Genomic DNA, 26,554 nt, shown 5'->3' with positions numbered 1-26,554 from the left:
GTAAGAAACTTGCCATTGAGGCATGCAAGCTTCAAAGTACTGAATGGGGTGTTCCTAGATCAACTTCTTGGATAATGAGCTGATGTCGACAAGAAGCGATCCGTCAAAGCAGGGCCTTAATGAATCCCACATCAATGACACGGAACGGAGCAAATTATTTTGATGGAGGTGTATGGTTCAAGATGGCGGTCATGAAAGAATGAAGTATAATGTATGGTAGTGGATGGGACACAGGTGACTTCTGTGGATGACTTCTCTTGAACATGTCGGCGACACTTATGTGATGGATTGGTAGCATTTACCCCAAATGTGGATGGTATGGTGTGACCATGGTGATGTGACCGGTGAATGAAACAACCCAACCTAACTCGGGCACGGAGTGGAAGTGTCATGTTCAAGAACGACTTGCTACCAACAAAGATTCTTTGAGTTTTCTTCCCAATTTTTCCCCAGTCATTGCTGAACAGTACCTCTTTATTTTTGTCAAGCTTGAGGAGGATAACATATGCTTGTTCTATAATTTTCCCTTTGGGCAAACCCATCGCTATGTTTTAACGAGCCTAGCGATAGTGAAACTCGTTCTCGTCTAAAGACAAGTTTGTCGCTATTAATACTTTTAACGAGTCTAACGACAGAGATAACTTGGTCCTTTTCATTTTTAGAGAGTCTGAAAAGGTACGTAAAGGTAACTCCAAAATTCCTTTTTCGTCATATAATCCCTTAAGTCTGAAAAAGTATAAAATAATACAGAAGGGATGAATTTCGATCGCTTTAACGAGCCGAACAAAACAAGCGCTCGATATTTTTGTGCAATAATCCTCAGGTCCAAAAAGATTAAAATCTAGAGGAGGGATAGCACTTCTGGTCGATTTAACGAGCTGGAAGGCCAAAACTCGGCAATCTTTTCATATTTTACGAGTCAGATGAAAAGAGCTTAAAGAAGACTCGTCTTTTGAGGAACGAGTGATAAAATGGGTAACAGCTGATTCCAGGTAAGGGTTGGAATTTTCCAATCACGACAGTGTCACAAGGATGGCTATTGAAATCACTCTTCGCAGCTGTTCCTCAAAATGGGTAAACAATCAAATGGAGGTGAATGATTGGCCAATGGAAAAGTGGAGGTGACAGTGCAAACATGACCAAGGCTTTAATGGCTGAAATGTTTCATTCACGGTGGTTATTTACTGGGGAATAGTTCATTTTTTAACGAGCTTAAACGTGGGTGGAAACATTTGCTCATGTCTTATGTTTATTTTTTAACGAGCTTGAACTATGTGCTAAAACTGCTCGATTAATCCAGTCATATGATAAGAATGTCTCATATAAAAACGACAACTTTTAGATTTTTTCCCCACATCCTTTCTTTATGCAAGTTAGGTGACGACTAATCCTACGAGTTTAAAGGGTTAGCCTACGGGTTTAAAGGGAGGACCTAAAAATTTAAAAAATAAATAGTCGCCCTTCGCTTGCACTCCAAAAGGTTTGCATGCCCCCAGGTATAAAATATGGTTTCAAGGTTACCCCTCAATTTGCAGACAAAACATTTGTTCTATTAGGAGAGGCCTACCTCTTACAGGTCACCCAAAGATTGCTCTATTCGCGGTGCAAACAAAACACTTCTTCGGCGATGTCTACCGAGATAAACAAGGGTGAGCGACGACGTCCGCCAACTCACATAACTTTGACAAGAGAATCTTATTCTAGAATAACCCCTCTTCCACTGACGGACGGGGTACAGACTAGTCATATTCTCCCACGGAAACCTACCCTATACCCGAAGTTTTCCTGCCGAAGCAGACCAAGATGCATGCCCCCTGGGTTTCAGTCATATCCCTCTGAATTACTCGCACTCATCGGGAGGACGGACTGGGGATTGATACATTTCTTGCGTGAAGAGACCATTTAGGGACGGTATATGACTATTTGCTATGCTTGATCTGGGAAATGAAAGCTGGTCCACGAGCTTTACCACTCTTCCTTCATGTGGAAAACACATTACTCTAAAGAGTGAGGAGACGATGGCTCCCATGCAATAAATATAGTCTCGTCCAAGGAGTAGGTTATAATCCAAGGCTCCTTGAACTACCATGACGTTCATGCGAACTATCTTCCTTCTCAATGTTATGGGCACATCGGGAAGGATCCCTAAAGGTCGACTGGTTCATTTATCAAAACCTGTCAGATTTCTCATCTCAGGCGACAGCGATGGCGAACAAAGCACTTTCCAAGCAATAGAGGAAAGGATACTCATAGAAGCCCCCTCATCTATGATGGTACCAGCCATGACCATTCTATATATTTGAACGATAATTCGGAATGGTACGCTTGCTGGTAGCCAGGGTCTACCTAATTGATTCCAGTCGAAGGAGATAACTAGGTTGCTTGGAGGTGGGCCCGAGTAGACGGCCGGGTATGGCTCTAACGAACTTCCTTCCTGTGGTAAAGGAATGGGTAGATTTCCCCCATGTTCGTCGGATTCTGTGTTGATGAAGAGAATTTGGACGGTGTCATCCTTGTTCTCTTCAGTGACTGTATCATCCGAAGATAAAACCTCTGAAGGCAAGACCGGGTCAACTGCAGCCTCGACCTTTTGACTTTCGTCTGGTATGGATTCAGTTGGTTTATCTTCAATGGTAGGCGCTTCAGCCGACCACCTAAGCGGGCCAGCTGGATTCGCAACTAGTGACGGACTCGGCAAGAGTTTTTTATATCCAGGAGGAAGTCGTAACGGTGAAATCGGACGATCATCCAAAACTCTTTTAGCTTCGTCTAAGAAGGGACAATGATGGAGGGCATGGTCGCCTTCGCACAGTTTACAAGGAAATCTAGCTTTCCCTTTTTGTCCTGGGGCTTCACTTTCACTAGTTGACAGTGTGCTTTCAACATGATCACCAGAGGTTGATGACACCGGATTGTGCAAACGAGGAGACCAGTCCCTTAGTATCCGAGGGATGTAAGGACAATCTCTGTGAAAGTGGTCTCCTTTGCAAATGACACATGGTGATTTAGGCCTGGTCGGTGTTGTGTGTGGATTTTCGTTAGACGACACTCGTTTTCCCATATTCTCCTTTGGCTCCTTCTTCTTCTTCTCTTTCTTCTTCTTTTCCTTCTTCTCCTTAGGAACTTGGCTTTTAGTTTTGCCAGTTCCATCAAGCGAAGATGAAGGAGGAGAGGAAGAATTAGAGGAAGTAGAAGGCTGGTGGGAAACTCTGGACTCGTCTAATTGCTGATTCGATTGTTCAGGAATGGTGGTGTTCTGAACGACATTGGTTGAGAAGAGCAATACTGGCAAGCCAGTTTTCAATCCTGGAAGCGACAATGTGGCCATATGGGGCGCACCAACATCTCCCCAAGAGGAGAAGGGACTAGGATTTCCACCAAGGGGAATTCCTTCGTTAGTAGGCTCCATTTTCTCAACCCAAGATCAACGTAGGAAAAGGGTATGAATATTCTGTTTAAAATAAATTTTAACACGCTTTGACACAACTTGTTTTTTCAGTTTTTAAGAGTCGAGAAAAAACAAAAGATGACTCTAGTCTCCTTCGATTTTTAATGAGCCTGAAGTGACAAGTGCTCAGATGGACCTTTTCCGTTAATGAGTCTGAAAAGGAACGAAAGGGACTGCTCTGGAGGTCTAGGTAGAGGGAGTAACAAACCAATCGCAAAACTGCAGAATACTTTTTACGGTACGGCAGTCAGTCTTCCTGAATGTTGTGTTCGGTGCATTGTGATCAGTAGGGCGGCCGACACGGCTTCCTATGGATAAAAGGTTTTAAGCCTATAGGGGTCTCCCAATATATACTCGATGGTACGTGGGAGCACAAGTCCGTACTAGCACTTATCGTCTCAAAGTGGAGGAATCACCCAACCATCAGTGAGAACAACAGTTACCAGTCTTTACGACGCCGGAATACGTCTCTAGCCTAGACCTCTAAATGTTGTGCGTTAAGTTCCAAAGTGTTGTTAAGTTCATTGAGCTTATTTTAAGTTGATCTTTCTTATGAAGTTTGCCTTTTGGGATCACCACGAGATGTAGATGTAATTCCTAAAATGAAATCTAAAGATGATAAACAAACTTTTATCTCTTTTCAGCAATGAAAATCCTAGCTACAAGGGAAAAGAAAGACACAATCTTTTCGCAAAGAGAAAAGAGCACACTGTAAATGCACTTTTCTTAAATCAAGCCAAACAGACTGTCAATATGCAAATGCACATGCATGTGTTTTATTTTTCACTTTCTTAATATTGATTCCTAAAAAGAAAGTTGTTGTAAAAATCTGAATTTTCTTCCAAGTGACAAACACAAACAAGCTCCTTTTCGAAATCAAAAGGTAGAGACGATTACGACACTAGAAAGTCACAAATTCAAACCAAAGGTAAAAGTAAAAGCATAATCGACTGTCAACAGCAAATAAACTTTCTGTTATGATCAAAGTCGACACTTGCGACAGATCTAAATCAAAGGACGACATCACGACTATTCTACTTTTTGCAATGGAAAATTGTAAATGACGTAACACACACACAAAAAACATCTACAGTTTCTTTTATACAATTGAGGTGGAATTACAGCAAGGAAAAGGGGTTTTTAAACAGACACATACATTTATCACAGGCTGCAAAAATCAGAGACAAAACTAAAAAAAAATGAAGCAAAGAACCTCAGCTACACAAGGCTAGGCTGATCAGCGCACCTGTTACACATGGAAACTGGATTGCAACGCAGGTTGCCCTCTCGGGAACTGCGCTGAAATGCATGAACTCTTCACAGTACCTGCGCTGGGGCAGAAACGAGAATTCTATCTAGGTTCTAGGTCACGGTTTGCAGTTTAATCTATGGTTTTTGGCCGAGTAAAAGCAATCAGTAATGCACAATCAGAGGGTAGATTTAAAGAAGGTCTAAGAGCTATCACAAAGGGAAATCAGATCATTTGTGAATCAGTTGTTCAAATCATAAACAGATCCAGTGAATGGATTGAAGCAGCAGATGTCTACTTTGCATTTTTTAATGGCAAATGCAGTTCGATTTGCTACTTTTAAGTTTATGAAACAAACAACAGGAGAAACACAAACAAACTAACTAGACAATTGTCCCCAGCGGAGTCGCCATTTTGTCAACGGGAAAAGTGTCTATTCAGAACGACCCTATCCCACTAAGGTGTGACAGTGACCTTAGAAACAAACAGAGAAAACTACTTTTGTATTCTTCTTTATGAACTATAAACAAAGAGAAATAGGATGAACCAACCTATGTCTTGCGCTAGTCCTTTGATACAATCTCTCTCCTCTTTGACAGCTTCCAGCTACCTGCTCCCTTACTTGCCCAGCTTCACCAAGTACCTGCAAGATCACAGAAGAAGGAAACTACACAAAGACATGGGTTTATATTCATAAAAAGCTTAGGATGAGATTTAAGATAAACATACAAATGTAACACACATCAATGATACACAAGCATGTAGGAGAAACTCAAATAGTTTTATTGATATAACAAGAAGATCTAGGAGGAGTTAAAACCGATGATTCCTGATTCAGCATCAACCTCCCAACAAAGAAGCCCCTCTTCACCTCCAACAAAGCATAAATCACCCAATACTCTGATATCTATCTCAAAACCAACAACAATTCTCTGCAATGTACAAAATTCCAGCCTCTAGATCTCTGGGATGAGGGATCCATATATAGATGTATGCAAGGAGTATGAGTCAGCTTATGATTTGACTAGTGTCTTCTCTCTGTCAGTTCTTGCTTCCACTTGGAGACTGAGAGCCTCTTACTCATCCTTGGTCGAATTCAGTGAGGCAAGTGTCATTGGAGAACATTCTGGAAGCTTCCATTTTCTCTCCACCTCGTGGAATGACTCTGCCACTTGTCATTTCCCGCTCAACGCACTCTGGTAGTGCATTTAGGTGCGTTGCAACACACCTAGCTAGTGGACTTGGGTGCTATGCAACGCACTTGGCTAGTGGAGCAGCTGAAATGATCCTGATTTGACTGATTCTGAGCAGTTTCTGGTGGAGAACTTCTGGGAGAAGCTGTAATTTGTTGACCTTGTTCCTTTAGGAGTTATAACAACACTTTTAGGGACTTAGGAGCCCTTTGTTTATGGACATTTCATGGTTAGAGCTGTAAGGCACAAAAATGTCTATAACAACAGTCATAATTTTGTTCAAGAAATTTGTATTCCTATCCCTCATCAATGTCTTTGGGCAACCAAACAGAGTTAATACAAACTCCAAATGGAACTTCAAAGATGTAGCAGCGCTATAGTCTTTAACCTGTTGTGCTTCATCCCATCATGTCAAGTACTTGGTTGTAGTAATAATGTATTGTACGCCCATATTTTTCCCTGGTGGTTGTATCAGACCCAAAAAATCAATCGCCCATTTTTGAAGCACCTGCAAAGAGATCTATGGGTTTAAGGGTAGTTCATCCCTCTGAGATGGCTTTCCCATGCTTTGACAAGCATTACATTCCCTATAATATGCCTTAGAATCCTTATGCACCGTTGGCCAACAAAAACCTATGTGTAAGATCTTTTGTGCAGTTGCTCTGCTAGCATAGTGTCCTCCCACCACTCCTCTAGGTGCTTCACTGAGGATGCTAGATCTTCCAAACTCCAAACATATTGATGCAGTATTTCATCGGAGCCAATCTTATACTAGTGTCCAATGATCAAAAAAATATTAGTCATGCAGACCAACAATTCCATTTTTTCTGTGTAGAGTATTCCTCCACGGTTATGCCAGTTGTTAAAAAATGGATTATGTTAGTAAAGTGATCATCTGTGACATGGACAACAAAGAGTTACACATCCAGCAACCCTTCTTCCAAACTAGTGGTTTCTTCGTATGTCTCAATTCTGGATAAGTGTCTACTCCCACATTCAATTGTATGGGCTTCACAATCACCTCAAATTCATATTATTGAAAAATAAATAACCAAATACATATCTTCCCCCTCAACATAGGCTTGTCAACTAGGTACTTGAGAGCTGAATGATCTTTATACATTTTGAAGTGCACACCCAACAGGTAATGTCAAGATTTTTGTAGTGTGTATACCATCACCAACCGTTTGCACTCTTTAGTTGAGTAATTCTTCTCAGACTTTGATAATTCCTACTCATGAATGCTATAGGATGATCAATTTCGCCCTCACCTGGCTGGGTTAATACCACACCTAATGCAATACCAGAGGCATCAACATGAATATGAAATTAATTCTTCCAATTCTGGAACACTAAGATGGACACAATCACCATATTTTCCTTTAAAATATCTAAAATGTTATGAGACTCCTCCTCCTAGCAGAAAGTCACGTCCTTCTCTAGTAATTTCTCCATTGGCATAGTTATCTGCACATAAGCTTTGATAAAATTCCTGTCACGCATTTTCTTTACATTATTTCGAGCCTATACATTGAAAATAAAAATTATCTGCATAGGGTCTACCATTAATCCTTGCTTGCAAACCACATGGCCCAGCAATATGCAACACGGCACACAAAAGAGACATTTCTTCAAATTCAAGGAAATCTAGAATCTGCGACAGGTATCCAACATAAGGCACAAACTTGGAGCATGGCACTTTACCAACCCAACAACAGTCCAGTCAACAAAATAAACTTCCAAAAATTTATGGATGAACTCCTTAAAAGCTACAATTACAACCCTTGAGAAGATCATCAATGCATTATTCAGCCCAAGGGGCAGCATTGTGTGCTGGAAACATCCCAACTCCATTACGAACGTAGTCTTGTTGTGATCCTCCAGTGAAATCTTAATCTTATGGTACCTTGAGAAACCATCAGTGAATGAATAGTCCTCTTGCCCTCCAACATTATCCAAAACTTCACGAGTAAATGTTGTTGGAAATGGGTCATGAATGCACACATCGTTGAGCTTCCTCAGATCTACGCATATCTTGATTTCATCTTGTTGCTTCTTCACCTGAACAACCATAGGGTTCATCCAATGAGACTCTTCCACTGACTCAATGGTTCCAGCCTCCAGGATTTTTTCCACCTCTTTGCACACCTTCTCCTTATACTTCAGATTAGATGGTAGGGTCTCTATTTCATGAGCTTTACATCGGGCTTTAGTGTGATATTCATTACACCCAGATCCCCTACTATTTCTTTTAGATCCGAGAAGTTGGTATGAAACAAGTCCTGGTACTTGCGCAGTAGTTCCTCAACCTTATCGACTATATATTCATCTCAATAATCACCTACCTTTGCAAAATTAGGTTGCGCATCAGATCCAATGTTCACTTGTCTCGTCTTCAAAGGTTTTTTTATATCAGTGTTTATTTCTTAGGGTCCTTCAAACTCACATTGTCCTTCAGACTCTAGAATGTTGATATTTCATGGATCCTCTTCTTATTCTTATGTACTCACATTGTATCCTTCCAGTGCATGGCATAGTTGTGTATTCCAATCTAGTTGAACCCATTCTACCGGTTCCTTAGGCACCTTGAAGATTGTGGCCTTAATTTCCTAGAGTGTTCATCAATACAAGCAAATGAATCCTCAAAGCTGAAAGTTAACAAGAAACTTTCCCTCAGGATATCCCACTAGGTTATCCCATGGCGTAGCTCCATTTCCAAGTACCAGTTCATCGAGATAGTATCTAGGGTGTGACAAAAGATATGTACCCATTCTGGTTGAGGCACCTTCCCTGGGGATTTAGTCCATCACACCAAATTCTCATTTGGATCATCCTCTCCTGAGTATTTACTGGTTAGATGGGTATTCCCATAGCTGAACCTTAGCTTCATCATTCGCTTGTACTCTTTCCAATTAGAAAATCTATGCTTATGTGACCCCCACCATTATGTAGGTGTAGCACACAATGCCAAATCTAGCACTTGGAATCGATATTCCTCTAGAACCGCCTTTTCAAACTAATCCAAAAAGAAGTTAACATCATTCAAACCATCATAATGAGGTAGGTTTTGTACCTCTATGGATACGCAACGAATCGATTTTGTCAGCATATTGTAGTGTAGTGTTGGGACTTTGTGCATCCTATTTTCTCATTGCTTGACTTATTAATCTAAATGCGAGGTACAAGAATTATCTTTATCCCATGTAATTTGCCCATATACAGTGGGATTGATGCAATCTTCATCACACATAGTGATCTTGTATATTTGATCCAAATCATCTTCTTCTTTGTAATCACAGACCTCAATGTAGTGCATCCCTTCAGTGGGATCCAACGGGACAATAACCTGAAGTGCCTTCCTATAAAATGTCATTCTTCACTTTTTTCATATTAATTACTGCATCCATGTCGAAGGCCCAATCAAATCCTAATAGTGCGGTTAAGGATTGCTTTCGTCCACTATTAAAATTACTTCAAAGTCAGTCAAAGCACTTGCTCCCTCAATGTCTACTATTACCCCATACAGGCACCCCATAGAAATGATCTTCTCTTCATTGGCCATGCGTAGATTTATAGGAGACCATTGTAGTTGTTATAGAAATTTTTGTGCCTTAAAACTCTAAGCATGAAATGTCCATAATCCAAGGGATCCAAAGTCCCTAAAAGTGTTGTTCCTGCCCCTAAAGGAACAAGGTCAACCAATGACAGCTTCTCCCAGAAGTTCTCCACCAGAAACTGCTCAAAACTAGTCAAATCGGAATCAATTCAGAAGCTCCACTAGCTGCCTGCGTTGCAAAGCAACCAAATACACTGGCTAGGTGCGTTGCAACGCACTTGAATGCACTACCCAGGTGCGTTGAGCGGGAAATGACAAGTGGCAGAGTCATTCAACGAGGTAGGGAGACAATGGAAGCTTCTAGAATCTTCTCCAATGACACTTGCCTCACTGAATTCGACCAGTGATGAGTAAGAGGCTCTCAGTCTCCAAGTGGAAGCAAGAACTGAGAGAGAGAAGCCACAAGTCAAAACATAAGCTAACTCATCCTCTCTGCTTACATTTATATATGGATCCCTCATCCCAGAGATCCAGAGGCTGGAATTTTGTACTTTGCAGAGAATTGCTGTTGGTTTGAGATTGAGATCAGCACGTTGGGTGATTTATGCTTTATTGGAGGAGAGGAAGGGATTCCTTTACTGGGAGGTAGGTGCTGGATCGGGACTCACTTGGTTGTATCTGCTCTTGGACTTTCTTATCATATCAATAAAATTATTTGAATTTCTCCTGCATGCTGTGTATCAATGATGTTTTGTTATATTTGCATGTTTAGCTTAATCTGATCCTAAGCTTTTTATGAATGTATATCTATATCTTCGTGTAGTTTCTCTCTCTTGTGATCTTGCAGGAATTTGGTGAAGCTGGGCCGGTAAGGGAGCAAGGAGCTGGGAGCTATTGAAGAGAGGAGCGATTGGATCAACAAACTAGGGAAAGACACAGGTTAGTTGCATCCTCTCTCCTCATTTACATTTCCTAAAGAAGAATACTCAAGTAGTTTTCCTTGTTTGTTGCTAAGGCACTATCACACCTTAAAGTGGGATAGTGGCATTCTGAATAGATACTTTTCCCAACAACAAATTGGCGACTCCACTGGGGAACGTATCTAGTTAGTTTATTTGTGTTTCTATTGTTGTTCTCCTCATAAACTTAGGAGTGGCGAATCGAACTGCATTTGCCATTTACAAATACAAAGTAGAGGTCTGCCACTCTAGTCCACTCACTGGGCCTGTTTATGATCCGAACAAGCTGATCCACAAATGCTCTAACTACCCTTTGTGATAGCTCTTAGTCCTCCTTTAAATCATCCTTCTAATTGTACCTTATTGATAGCTTTTATCCGGCCAAAAACCTCAGATCAAACTGCAAACCGTGACCGAGAACCCAGAGGCAATTCTCGTTTCTACTTCAGCGTAGGCTTTGTGAAGAGACTCTGCATTTCAACGCAGGTCCCGAGAGGGCTACCTGCGCTGCAATTCAGTTTCTTTGTGCAACAGGTGCACTGATCAGCCTTTGCCCTGTGCAGCTGTGGTTCTTTGCATCCTGGTGTTCAGTTTTATCTTTGTTTTTTGCAGCCTGTTATCAGTGTGTGTACCTATCTGAAAACCCCTTTTATCTACCTTAATTCTGCCTCAGTTGTATAAAAGAAACTGTATTTGTTTTTGTGTATTTTTTACATCATTTGCAGTTTCCCATTACAAAAGTAAACTAGTCATACTGTCGCCCTTAGATCTAGACCTGTCGTAAGTGTCGTTTTGATCTTAGGAGTACGTTTGTTTGCTGTTGACAGTTGATTGCGCTTTTACTTTTGTCTTTTGGTTTGAATTTGTGAATTTCTAGTGTCGAAAGAAGTGTTTACTTCAAAATCATAAAGTGTCGTAATCGTCTTTTTGATTTCAAAAAGAAACTTGTTTGTGTTTTCACTTGAAATCGAATTCAAATTTGTACAACAGCTTTCTTTTTAGGCATCAATATTAAGAAAGTGAAAAAAAATACATGCACATGTGCATTTGCATATTGATAGTTTGTATGGTTTGATTTAGGAAAAGTGCATTTACAATGTGCTCTTTGAGAAAAGATTGTGTCTTTCTTTTCCCCTTTTAGCTAGGATTTTCATTGTTGAAAAGAGATAAAAGCTTTCTTATCATCTTTAGACTGCATTTAGGAATTGTATCTACATCTCGTGGTGATCCAAAAAGGCAAACTTCTAAGAAAGATCAACCTAAAATAAATTGAATGAACTTAAAAACGCTTTGTAACTTAACACACAACATAGAGGTCTAGGCTAGAGACGTGTTCCGGCGTCGTAAAACCTGGTTACTGTCAGCCTCACTGATGGTTGGGTGATTCCTCCTGAGAGACGATAAGTGCCAGTACGGATTGTGCTCCCACGTACAGTCGAGTATATATTGGGAGACCCCTATAGGCATAAAAACTTTATCCATAGGAAGCCGTGTCGGCCGCCCTACTGATCGCAATGCACTGAACCCAGCATTCGGGAAGATTGACCAACCGTACCTTAAAAAGTATTCTGCAGTTTTGCGATTGGTTTGGCACACCCTATACCTAGAACTCCAGAGCAGTCCCTTTCGTTCCTTTTCAGACTCCTTAACGGAAAAGGTCCATCTGAGCACTTGTCACTTCAGGCTCATTAAAAATTGAAGGAGACTAGAGTCATCTTTTGCTTTTTCTCGACTCTTTAAAATTGAAAAAGCAAGTTGTGTCCAAGCGTCGTTAAAATTTATTTTAAACGGAATATTCATACCCCTTTTCCTGCATTGATCTTTAGGTTGAGAAAATGGAGCCTACCAACCAAGGAATTCCCCTTGGTGGAAATCCTAGTCCCTTCTCCTCTTGGGGAGATGTTGGTGCGCCCCATATGGCCACATTGTCGCTTCCAGGACTGACAATTGGCTTGCCAGTCTGGCTCTTCTAAACCAATGTCATTCAGAACACCATTATTCCTGAACAGTCGAATCAGCAGTTAGACCAGTCCAGAGTTACCCACCAACCTTCTACTTCCTCTAATTCTTCCTCTCTCCCTTCCTCTTCACTTGACGGGACTAGCAAATCTAAAAACCAAGTTCCTAAGGAGAAGAAGGAAAAGAATAAGAAAGAGAAAAATAAGAAGGAGCCAAAGGCGACTGGGGGCAAACGAGTGTCGTCTAACGAAAATCCACACACTGCACTGACCAGGCCTAAATCACTATGTGTCATTTGCAAGGGAGACCACTTTCACAGAGATTGTCCCTGCATCCCTCGAATACTAAGGGACTGGTCTCCCCGTTTGCACAATCCGGTGGCGTCAAACTCTGATAGCCATGTTGAAAGCACACTATCAACTAGCGAAAGTGAAGTCCCAATACAAAAAGGGAGAGCTAGATCTCCCTGTAGACTGTGCGAAGGCAACCACGCCCTCCACCGTTGTCCCTTCTTAGACGAAGCTAAAAGAGTTTCGGATGATCGTCCGGTTTCACCGTTACTAATTCCTCCTAGATATAAAAAACTCTTGTCGAGTCCTTCGTTAGTTGAAAATCTAGTTGGTCCGCTCAAGTGGTCAGCTGAAGAACTGGTCATTGAAGATGAACTAGCTAAATCCATACCCGACGAAAGTCAAAAGGTCGAGGCGGCAGTTGACCCGGTCTTGCCTTCAGAGGTTTTATCTTCGAATGATACAGTCACTGAACAGGATAAAGATGACACCATCCAAATTCTCTTCATCAACACAGAATCCGACGAGCACGGGGGCAATCCACCCATTCCTTTATCGCAGGAAGGAAGTTCATCAGAGCGATACCCGGCCATCTACTCGATCCCACCACCAAGCAACCTAGTTGTCTCCTTCGACTGGAACCAACTAGGCAGACCCCGTTTGCCAGCAAGTATACCATTCAGAATTATCGTCCAAATATACAGAATGGTCATGGCTGGCACCATCATTGATGAGGGGGCATCTGTGAGTATCCTTTCCTCTATTGCTTGGAAAGCGCTTGGTTCGCAATCACTTTTGCCTGAAATGAGAAATCTGACAGCTTTGATAAAGGAACCACTCGACCTTTAGGGATCCTCCCCAATGTGCCCATAACATTGAAAGGGAAGACCGTTCAAATGAACATGATGGTCGTTCAAGGACCCTTAGACTATAACCTACTCCTTGGACTAGACTATATATATTGCATGGCAACCATCATCTCCTCACTCTTTAGAGTAATGTGTTTTCCGCACGAAGGAAGAGTGGTCAAGCTCGTGGACCAGCTTTCATTTCCCGAATCACACATCACAAATAGTCATATACCATCCCTAAATGGTATCTTCAAGCAAGAAATGTCTCAACCCACGCTCCGTCCTCCCGATGAGCGCGAGTAATTCGGAAGGATATGACTGGAACCCAGGGGGCATGCGTCCTGGTCTGCTTCGGCAGGAAAACTTCGGGTATAGGGTAGGTTTCCGCGGGAGAATATGACTAGTCTGTACCCCGTCCATGATTGAGATAGGGGTTATTCTAGAATAAGATTCTTTTGTCAAAGTTATGTGAGTTGGCGGGCATCGTCGCTCACCTTTGTTTATCTCGGTAGACATCACCGAAGAAGTGTTTTGTTTGAAAGATTATTGCAACAATCTTTCGGTGACCTGTAAGAGGTAGGCCTCTCTCGGTAAAACAATTCTTTTGGCGGAAGTGAAGGAGAGGTAACCTTGAAACTCTCTTTTATACCTGGGGGCATGCAAACCTTTTGGATTGCAAGCAAGGGGCAGCTATTTATTTTTTAAATTTTTAGGTCCTCCCTTTAAACCTGTAGGCTAACCCTTTAAACTTGTAGGATTAGTCGTTTCTGAACTTGCATAACGAAAGGATGCAGGGCATAACTTTGTAAGGTGCAAGCTCCATAAAAAATGGCATCTTATATGAGACATTCTTATCATATGACTAGATTATCGAGTAGTTTTAGCACATAGTTCATGCTCGTTAAAAAGTAAACATAAGATCGAGCAGTTTTAGCACATAGTTCATGCTCGTTAAAAAATAAACATAAGATCGAGCAAGTGTTTCAACCCGCGTTTAAGCTCGTTAAAAAATCAACTATCCTCCGGTAAATAACCACCATTAATGTAACATTATCAGCCATTAAAGCCTTGGTCGTGTTTGCACCGTCACCTCCACTTTTCCATTGGCCGATCATTCACCTCCATTTGATTGTTTACCCATTTTGAGGAACAGCTGCGAAGAGTGATTTCACTAGCCATCCTTGTGACACTACCGTGATTGGAAAATTCCAACCCTTACCTGGAATCAGCTGCTACCCGTTTTATCACTCGTTCCTCAAAAGACGAGTCTTCTTTAAGCTCTTTTCATATGACTCGTAAAATATGAAAAGATTGTCGAGTTTTGGCCTTCCAGCTCGTTAAAGAGACAGGAAGAGCTATCCCTCCTCTAGATTTTAATCTTTTTGGACCTGAGGGATTATTGCACAAAGAGATCGAGCACTTGTTTTGTTTGGCTCATTAAAACGATCGAAAATTCATCCCTTTTGTATTGTTTTATACTTTTTCGGACTTAAGGGATTAGATGACGAAAAAGGAATTCCGGAGTTAACTTTACGTACCTTTTCAGACTCTCTAAAAATGAAAAGGACTGAGTTATCCTTGTCGTTAGACTCGTTAAAAAGATTAATAGCGACAAACTTGTCTTTAGACAAGAACGAGTTTCACTATCGCAAAGCTCGTTAAAACATAGTGATGGGTTTGCCCGAAGGGCAAATTATAGAACAAGCATATGTTATCCTCCTCAAGCTTGAAAAAAATAAAGAGGTATTGGTCAACAATGACTGGGGAAAAATTGGGAAGAAACTCAAAGAACCTTTATTAGTAGCAAGTCGCTCTTGAACATGACACTTCCACTCCGTGCCTGAGTCGGGTTGGGTTGTTCCATTCACCGGTCACATCACCATGGTCTTGCCATACCATCCACCTTTGGGGTAAATGATACCAATCCATCATATAAGTGTCGCCGATATGTTCAAGGGAAGTCATCCGGAAAAGTCAACCGTGTCCCATCCACTACCATACATTATACTTCATTCTTTCATGACCGCCACCCTGAACCATATATCATCAGATCGTTTTCACCTCCATCAAAATCATTTGCTCCGTTCCGTGTCACTGGTGTGGGATACATCAAGGCCCTCCTTTGACGGATCGCTTCTTGTCGACATCAGCTCATTATCCAAGAAGTTGATCTAGGAACACCACCTTCAGTACTTTGAAGCTTGCATGCCTCAATGGCAAGTTTCTCACTTCCGGCGACAGGTATACATCAATGACCTTCGACCGAAAGATTTTGCGTGGTGTTCGACGCCAAGTCCTCTATTCACACCACGTGAATTGTACTGCAGTATCTTGAGGGTCATTATCATTATCGGTGATTCCTCTTGCACTTGTTAACAGTTTACATCATTGACTAGTAATCAAGCGATGTATTTCCATGTTCGACTTCAAAACATTTCTCACATGGATCGACTTGTACTTAGAGTGAAGATCGGACGAGATTGAAGACCCCAGATCTAGTTTCATCCATCCGGGCTGAGATATATATTCAGGAAAAATAAAGACATTGACATGTACAGCATTGCAGAACAGATAATCATCCTACCAAAAGGATGATGATTTCATCAGAATCATCGGTCTACCATCAGACGATTGTCTGTCCTATGTACATAAAAATGAATTTATAAAGCTGAGCATGGGAATGCCTGCTTCAGCTAGATCATGAAAACAGTATGAAAAATAATGTATTGTATTGTATCTTATTACAGGTCTCCTCCCAGCATTGAAAGAACTTCGGATCCTCCTAATAAAGCATTTCACCCGATAAACGGCCTCATACTTTAGGGGGCAACTGTTATAGACATTTTTGTGCCTTACAGCTCTAAGCATGAAATGTCCATAATACAAGGGATCCAAAGTCCCTAAAAGTGTTGTTCCTGCCCCTAAAGGAACAAGGTCAACCAATGACAGCTTCTCCCAGAAGTTCTCCACCAAAAACTGCTCAAAACTAGTCAAATCAGGATCAATTCAGAAGCTCCACTAGCTGCCTGCGTTGCAAAGCACCCAAATACACTGGCTAGGTGCGTTGCAACGCACTTGAATGCACTACCCAGGTGCGTTGAGCGGGAAATGACAAGTGGCAGAGTCATTCAACGAGGTGGAGAGACAATGGAAGCTTCCAGAATCTTCTCCAATGACACTTGCCTCACTAAATTCAACCAGTGATGAGTAAGAGGCTCTCAGTCTCCAAGTGGAAGCAAGAACTAACAGAGAGAAGCCACAAGTCAAAACATAAGCTGAATCATCCTCTCTGCTTTGTTATAGACATTTTTGTGCCTAACAACATGAAGCATGAAATGTCAATAATCTGAGGGATCCAAAGTCCCTAAACATGTTGTTCTTACCCCTAGAGGAACAAGTTCAGCAAACCACAGCACTAAAAATCAGTTCTCCACCTGAAAACACTCAAAAACAAGATGTTTCTGGATCATGTCAGCTGCTCCACTGAGCATCTGCGCTGAATGTCAACTGCTCCACTCTGTACCTGCGCTGAATGTCAAAAGCAATGAAGGCTACCTGCGCTGGGCGAGATTGGCCAAGTGGCACAGTCATTCTGCAAGGTGTCAACTGCCCAGGAAGCTTCCAAACTGACACTTGGGTCAAGGAATTCGCCTTGTGATGAGTAAGAGGGTCTTGATCTCCAAGTGGAAGTAAGATTCTCCAAGTGGACTCAAGAACTGAGGATTAACTAAAGTGGGAGAGGACACTAGTCAGCTTCATGCCAGTCTCAAGATGACTCATCCTTTCTCCAAAACTCTATATATAGATCTCTCTCATGAGGTCTAGGGAGGCAGGAATTTTGTGCAAGTAAGGAAGTGTTGTTGGTTTGTGTATAGAACTATTGGGTGATTTCTTGAAGGAGGTGAAGAGGAGATTTCTTTCTGCTGGGAGGTGTTGCTGGATTGGGCCTATTATGGTTGTAACTCTCTCAGAACTTTGCTTCTTCTATTAATAAAGCATTTGAGGTTCTTCTATATGCATGTGTCTTTATGGTGAATTGATGCTTGTGTATTTGATTTATGCTAATCCCTGAATCGATTATGGATGTATGCTTCTTGTAGTTTCCTTTTCTTGTGCTTTTACAGGATCTTTGTGTAGTTGGGCCGGTGAAAGAGCAAGGAGCTAGGAGCAAGCAGCAAGGAGTGAGGATTGGATCGACTATTAGCGCAAGATAACGGTTAGTAGATCATCCTTCTCTTCTCTCTCTCATCTCATAAAGAAGTAATCTTGAATAGCTTTGCATTCAGTTGTTGCTGAGGTACTATCACCCTTAGAGTGGGATAGGGTCATTCCGTATTGGATACTTTTCCCAACAACAAATTGGCGACTCCACTGGGGATCGTATCTTATTGGTTATTTGTGGTTTTTTTCTATTCATTTTATAAACAAAGGGAGTACCGAATCGAACTGTATTCGAATCTTTCGAATGCAAAGTAGAGGGCAGCTACTCTAGCTCAGTTTCTGGGCAAGTTTATAATTTGAAGAGCTGATCCACAAGGACTCTAAATAAGCTCTTAGTGATAGCTTTTCATCTTCCTTATCATTCCTTAGTGTGTCCTTGACTGATAGCTTTCGATTTGAGCAAAAACTGTGAATTTTTGAGCAATCTGTGACCCGGAAACCACCAGAAACGAAAGTTTCGTTCTTCAGTGCAGGCTGTACAAAGGCTGTTTGCATTTTAGCGCAGTTTCCGAAGGGGCTACCTATGCTGAAGGTCAAACAGGCAGTGTTCCACCTGCGCTGGACCAGTTTTGCCTTGTGCTACTGGGGTTTCCTGCTGTTTCTTGCCTTGTTTTCACTCTTGTTTTTGCTGTTTGTTACCAGTCAGTAGGCCTATCTGAAACCAACTTTCCTTATCACTATTCCGCCTCGGTTGTATAAATAAACTGTGTTTGTTCTTTATGTATTTCTTGTACATTTACAGTTTCCCATAACGAAAGTGAACTAGTCTTGTTGTGGCCTCTTAGATCTAGACCTGTGATTAAGTGTCGTTTTGATCGTAAGAGTTAGTTTATTTGCTGTTCATAGCTGATTGAGCTTTTGCTTTCGTCATTTGGTTTGAGTTTGTATATTTCTAGTGTCGAAACAAGTAAATCTTAAGGTGTCTTTTGATTTTGGACAAGCTTGTTTGCTTTCACTTGAAATTGAATTCAAAATTATACAACAGATTTCTTTTTGCATTTCACCAAGATTAAGAAAGAGAAAAGAAATACTTGCATTGTGCATGTGCATTATGACATCTTGCATGTTGATTTAGGAAAAAATGCATTAGTGTGTGCTCTATGATCTGTGTGAAAAGGTGTTATCTTTCTTTTCCCTCAGTAGTTAAGGTTTTCAAAGTTGAAAGATTGAAAAGCTTGCTTATCATCTTAGACTGCATTCAGGAGTGTTATCATACATCTCGTGGTGATCCATAAAGGCAAACTGCTAAACAAGATCAACCTTAAAATAAATTGAATTTACATAACAACGCATTGAAACATAACGCAAACACATAGAGGTCTAAGCTAGAGACGTGTTCCGGCGTCGTTAAACGTGATATCTTAGCGTTGCGTGGTTGGGTGATTCCTCCACGGTGAAGCGATAAGTATCAATACGGACTTGTGCTCCCACGTACCGTCGCGTATATATTGGGAGACCCCTATAGGAATAAAGCCTTTATCCAATAGGAAACTGTGTCGGCCGCTCTACTGATCGCAATGCAGTGAACACAACATTCACGAAGATCGACCACCCGTACCGTAAAACGTATTCTGTGGTTTTGCGAAAAGTTTGGCACACCCTCTGCCTAGAACTCCAGAGCAGTTTCTTTTGGCCTTTTTCAAACTCTATAACTGAAAAAGTCCATCCGAGCATTTGTCACTTCGGGCTCGTTAAAACATCGAAGGAGACTAGAGTCATCTTTAGTTTTTTCTCGACTCTTAAAAAGTGAAAAAGCAAGTTGTGTCTACGCGTCGTTATAAAATTTATTTTAAACGGAACATAATCACCTCCTATTCCCGCGTTGATCTTAAGATTGAGAACATGGAACACCCCAACCAAGGAACTCCAAATGATGGAAATCCTAGTCCATTCTCCTCTTGGGGAGAAGTTGGTGCGCCCCACATGGCCACATTGTCGCTTCCAGGACTGACAATTGGCCTGCCTATTTGGCTATTCTCAACTAATGTAGTTCAGACCACCATGGTTCCTGAACAGTCGAGTCAACAGTTAGATCAGTCTAGAGCTGCCCACCAGCCTTCTACTTCTTATAACTCCTCCTCCAATCCTTCATCTTCGCAAGGTTGGGCTGGCAAAAGCCAAGCTCCCACGGAGAAGAAGGAGAATAAGAAGAGAGAGAGGAAGAAGAAGGAGCCTAAGGCGACTGGGGGCAAGCAAAAGACATCTGAAAAAAACCCACACACAGCACAGACCGGGCCTAAATCGCCATGTGTCATATGTAGAGGAGACCACTTCCATAGAGATTGTCCCTGTATTCCCCGGATACTAAGGGACTGGTCACCTCGTTTGCACAATTTGGGAGCATCAACCTCTGATAGCCATGTTGATTGCTTACCGTCAACCAGCGAAAGTGAAGGTTCAAGACAAAGAGGGGGAGCAAGATCCCCCTGTAGACTGTGTGAAGGCGGTCACGCCATCCACCGTTGTCTCTTCTTAGATGAAGCGAAGAGAGTTTTGGAAGATCGTCCGGTTTCTCTGGTAAAGCTTCCTCCTGGATACAAAAAACGCGTGCCAAGTCCTTCGTTAGTTGAAAATACAGCTGGCCTGCTCAAGTGGTCAGCTGAAGCGTCAGTCATTGAAAATGAACCTACTGAATCCAGACCAGACGAAAGTCGAAAGGTCGATACGGCAGTTGACCCGGTTCTTCCTTCAGAGGTTTCATCCTCAAATGACACCTTCACTGAAGATTCATCTTCAAATGACACCCTCACTGAAGAGAATAAGGATGACACCATCCAGATTCTTTTCATCAACACAGATTCTGATGAGCATCAGGGCAATGCGCCCATTCCTTTATCGCAGGAAGGAACATCGTCAGGATCGTATCCGGCCGTGTATTCGGTCCCACCACCAAGCAACCTCGTTGTGTCCTTTGATTGGAACCAACTAGGGAGACCCCGGTTACCAGCCAGTATACCATTCAGAATCATAGTCCAAATCTACAGAATGGTAATGGCTGGAACTATCATTGATGAAGGGGCATCTGTGAGTATCCTTTCCTCTATTGCTTGGAAAGCACTGGGTTCCCCAGAGCTTTTTCCTGAGATAAGAAATCTCTCAGGTTTTGATAAAGGAACCAGTCGACCGTTAGGGATCCTCCCCAATGTGCCTGTTACATTGAAAGGGAAGACCGTTCAAATGAACGTGATGGTCGTTCAAGGACCCTTGGATTATAACCTACTCCTTGGACGAGACTATATATATTGCATGGGAGTTATAGTCTCCTCACTCTTTAGAGTAATGTGTTTTCCACACGAAGGAAGAATGGTCAAGCTCGTAGACCAACTTTCATTTCCGGGATCACGCATCGCAAATAGTCAAATACCAACCCTGAATGGTCTATTCACCCAAGAAATGTCTCCACCCCCAGTCCTCCTTCCCGATGAGTGCGAGTAATTCGGAAAGATGGGACTGGAACCCAGGGGGCATGCATCCTGGTCTGCTTCGGGCAGAGGAAACCTGTGGTATAAAGTAGAATTTCCGCGAAAGAATATGACTCGTCCATACCCCGTCCGTGGAAGGAAGAGGAGTTGTTCTAGAACAAGATTCTTTTGTCAAGGTTACTTGTTTGACAAAGGTCATTCACCATTGTCTACTTCGGTAGACAGTGCTGAGGAGATGTTTTCGTTTGATGGTGTTAACAAAACAATCTTTGGGTAACCAGAAAGAGGCAAGCCTCACCCTTTAAAACAAATGTTTTATCGGATAAGTAGGGGCAGCCTTGAAATTGTACTTTATGCCTGGGGGCATGCAACCTTTGTGAGTGCAAGCAAGGGACGACTATTTATTTTTTAAATTTTTAGGTCCTCCCTTTAAACCTGTAGGTCTAACCCTTTAAACTCGTAGGATTAGCCGTTTCCAAACTTGCATAAAGAAAGGATATGGGGAAAAGGTCAAAATTTGCCAAATTTGGAGCATAGCTTATGTGAGGTGCAAGCTCTATAAAAATTGGAATCTTGCAGGAGACATTTCTTATCTTATGACTGGTATATCGAGTAGTTTTACCGCGGAATTTATGCTCGTTAAAAAATAGAAAAGCGAGATCCGAGCAGTTTTAGCGTCATAGTTCATGCTCGTTAAAAAATAAACATAAGCTTTCGAGCAGTTTTACCGCGGAATTTATGCTCATTAAAAAATAGAAAAGCGTGAGCAAGAGTTTCCTCCAGAGTTTAAGCTCATTAAAAAATGAACCCATCTCGGTAAATAACCATTGTGATCGTAAATTTATTAGCCATAAAAAGCCTTGGTCTTGTTTTGCACCTGCCACCTCCATTCCATTTGGCTGATCATTCACCCCCGTATGATTGTTTATCCATTTTGAGGAACAACTGCGAAGAGTGATTTCACTTAGCCATCCTTGTGACACTGCCGTGATTGGAAAATTCCAACCTGTACCTGGAATCTGCTGCTATCCCTGTTTATCACTCGTTCCTCAAAAGACGAGTCTTCTTTGAGCTCTTTTCATCTGACTCGTAAAATATGAAAAGTTTGCCGAGTTTTGGCCTTCCAACTCGTTAAAATGACCGGAAGAGCTATCCCTCCTCTAGATTTTAATCTTTTTGGACCTGAGGGATTATTGCACAAAAAGGTCGAGCGCTTGTTTTATTCGGCTCGTTAAAGTAATCGAAAACTCATCCCTTCTGTATTGTTTTATACTTTTTCGGACTTAAGGGATTAGATGACGAAAAAGGAATTTTGGAGTTAACTTTCTGTACCTTTTCAGACTCTCTAAAAATGAAAAGGACCGAGTTTTCCTTGTCGTTAGACTCGTTAAAATAATTAAATAGCGACAAACTTGTCTTTAGATGAGAACGAGTTTCCCTATCGCTAGGCTCGTTAAAACATAGCGATGGGCTTTCCCGAAGGGCAGGTTATAGAACAAGCATATGTTATCCTCCTCAAGCTTGACAAAAATAAAGAGGTACTGGTCAGAAATGACTGGGGAAAAATTGGGAGAACCTCAAAGCTTTAATGGTAGCAAGTCGCTCTTGAACATGACACTTTGTCCTCCGTATCACATCGGGTTGGGTTGTTTCATTCACCGGTCTCATCACCATGGTCCTCGCCAAACCATCCACATTTGGGGTAATGCTACCGATCCATCACATCAGTGTCGTTATATGTTCAAGAGATGTTGTTCAGAAAGAGTCAACCGTGTCCCATCCACTGCCATACATTATCCTTCATCCACCCATGATCGCCACCCTGAATCATATTTCACAGATTGTTTTCACCTCCACTAAAATCATTAGCTCCGTTCTGTGTCACTGATGTGGGATTCATTAAGGCCCTCCTTTGACAGATCGCTTCTTGTCGACTTCAGCTCATTATCCAGGAAGTTGATCTAGGAACACCCCCCCCAGTACTTTGAAGCTTGCATGCCTCAATGGCAAGTTTCTCACTTCCGGTGACAGGTATACATCAATGACCTTCGACCAGAAGATTTTGCGTGGTGTTTGACGCCAAGTCCTTTATTCACACCACGTGAATTGTACTGCATTACCTTGAGGGTCATTGTCATTATTGGTGATTCCTCTCGCGCTTGTTAACAGTTTACATTATTGACTGGTAATCAAGCGATGTCTTTCCATGTTCGACTTCAGCGCAATTCTCACATGGATCGACTTGTACTTAGAGTGAAGATCGAGCGAGTTTGAAGACCCCGGATCTAGTTTCGTCCATCCGGGCTGCGATATATATTCAGGAAATATAAAGACATTTGTTATGTACATCATTGCAGCAGATGATCATCCTACTCAAAGGATGATAATTTCAGCAGAGAATTATCAGTCTACCACCAGACGATCGTCTGTTCTATGTACCAAAATGAATTTATAAAGCTGAGCATGGGAATTCCCGCCTCAGCTAGATCATGAAAGCAGAATGAAAAATAATGTATTGTATTGTATTTTATTACAGGGCACCTCTCAGCGATTGAATGAACTTCGGATCCTCCTGATAAAGCATTTCACCCGATAAACGACCTCATACTTTAGGGGGCAACTGTTATAGACATTTTTGTGCCTAACAGCATGAAGCATGAAATGTCAATAATCTGAGGGATCCAAAGTCCCTAAACATGTTGTTCTTACCCCTAGAGGAACAAGGTCAGCAAACCACAGCACTAAAAATCAGTTCTCCACCTGAAAACACTCAAAAACAAGTTGTTTCTGGATCATGTCAGCTGCTCCACTGAGCATCTGCGCTGAATGTCGACTGCTCCACTCTGTACCTGCGCTAAATGTCAAAAGCAATGAAGGCTACCTGTGCTGGGCAAGATTGGCCAAGTGGCACAGTCATTTTGCAAGGTGTCAACTGCCCAGGAAGCTTCCAAACTGACACTTGGGTCAAGGAATTCGCCTTGTGATGAGTAAGAGAGTCTTGATCTCCAAGTGGAAGTAAGATTCTCCAAGTGGACTCAAGAACTGAAGATTAACTAAAGTTGGAGAGGACACTAGTCAGCTTCATGCCAGTCTCAAGATGACTCATCCTTTCTCCAAAACCCTATATATAGATCTCTCTCATGAGGTCTAGGGAGGCGGGAATTTTGTACAAGTAAGGAAGTGTTGTTGGTTTGTATATAGAACTATTGGGTGATTGCTTGAAGGAGGTGAAGAGGAGATTTCTTTCTGCTGGGAGGTGTTGCTGGATTGGGCCTATTATGGTTGTAACTCTCTCAGAAATTTGCTTCTTCTATTAATAAAGCATTTGAGGTTCTTCTATATGCATGTGTCTTTATGGTGAATTGATGCTTGTGTATTTGATTTATGCTAATCCCTGAATCGATTATGGATGTATGCTTCTTGTAGTTTCCTTTTCTTGTGCTTTTACGGGATCTTTGTGTAGTTGGGCCGGTGAAAGAGCAAGGAGCTAGGAGCAAGCAGCAAGGAGTGAGGATTGGATCGACTATTAGCGCAAGATAACGGTTAGTAGATCATCTTCTCTTCTCTCTCTCATCTCATAAAGAAGTAATCTTGAATAGCTTTGCATTCAGTTGTTGCTGAGGTACTATCACCCTTAGAGTGGGATAGGGTCATTCTGTATTGGATACTTTTCCAAACAACATGCTTACATCTATATATGGATCCCTCATCCCAGAGATCCAGAGGCTGGAATTTTGTACTTTGCAGAGAATTGCTGTTGGTTTGGGATTGAGATTAGCACATTGGGTGATTTATGCTTTGTTGGAGGAGAGGAAGGGATTCCTTTGCTAGGAGGTAGATGCTGGATCGGGACTCACTTGGTTGTATCTCCTCTTGGACTTTCTTATCATATCAATAAAATTATTTGAGTTTCTCCTACATGCTGTGTATCAATGATGTTTTGTTATATTTGCATGTTTAGCTTAATCTGATCCTGAGCTTTTTATGAATGTATATCTATATCTTCGTGTAGTTTCTCTCTCTTGTGATCTTACAGGAATTCGGTGAAGCTGGGCCGGTAAGGGAGCAAGGAGCTGGGAGCTATTGAAGAGAGGAGTGATTGGATCAACAAACTAGTGAAATACACAGGTTAGTTGCATCCTCTCTCCTCATTTAAATTTCATAAAGAAGAATACTCAAGTAGTTTTCCTTGTTTGTTGCTAAGGCACTATCACACCTTAGAGTGGGATAGGGGCATTCTGAATAGATACTTTTCCCAACAACAGTAGTGTAGGTCTCCCCATACTTTCCCATGCCTACCTTGGTAGCACATTCACATCAGATCCCAGATCTAGGATGACTTGATCCATTTCATATTCTCCATTCTGTGCGGTCAGCCTCATTTCATGCCCTATATTTTTCTTATGTTTACCCAATTTCCTCATAACACGATGTTCGGGAGGAGTGTTGATTTTACCCATATAGTTGTCAATTAGCTCCTGGAACCCTTCCACTACCTTCCTATCATGCAACAATGTCATATGAGTTTTCAGAAAGTAGCCAATAGTGAGCAATCCACGTCTTGTGCTTCATTGTTTCTAGTTGGTTTCTCCTGACTTCCTCATGTAGAAACCTTAGCAAAGTTATTATTGGCTTCCATCGAAGTTTCTTTAGCCTTGTTGAGATTAAATATGGGCTCCTTTTCGGCAGCCTTGCACACCCAACCTTCAATTTCTGGTTGCTTTCCTTTATATTCTCCAATGGAAGTACCACTTCATTTCAGGATATTGATGCTATGGTCCTCTTTGCAAGGCTGCACCCTCATAATCTATATATTTTGCATGGTTGGTTGAGACATTTTCTCCTGCATTTTGGCTGTCAACACTCAGAAATTACCTATGACATGGTCAAACTATCTGCAATCCTAACAAGATGGATGCGTTGGGTTATGATAGTCACGCACAAAATCTCCTTCTTCTCCACGATTGTAGAAAATAAATTGTCTCTGACCTCTTCCAACCCCTCCACCTCTTCCTGTTTCATGGCCCTAGAATCCTCCATGCATTGCACCTGCACCCTGATCCTGAGGCTGAGTTTCAACTTGTATCCAATATGTAGGCATTTGTTCCATCATTAATTTGTAGCTTCAACAGTTTCTTTCATCATTCCCAACCAACTTACAGAAGGTAGAAACCAGTTGTTGCAGAGTTTGCACTAACTTTTGCAAGAGGTGGCAATGGTTAGTCACGTGCTTCCCAACTATCTAGAAGATAGAAAACCATAAGGGTACTCCTACACTTGGTCCCGCAATGTTCTTAGGTTTTAAAGGAACAAGACCTCCTCCAATCAGGTAATTCTGATAGACAAGACAATGATCTTTATCATGTCCCTTGTCTTCACACTTTATGCACCAGACTTTTGCGTGCA

Source organism: Pinus tabuliformis, chromosome 9, assembly GCF_031772625.1.
Source record: "Pinus tabuliformis cultivar Carrire ecotype Pingquan chromosome 9, CPIR1, whole genome shotgun sequence".
Lineage (NCBI taxonomy): Eukaryota > Viridiplantae > Streptophyta > Pinopsida > Pinales > Pinaceae > Pinus > Pinus tabuliformis.
Note: the sequence above shows the minus strand (reverse complement) of the source record.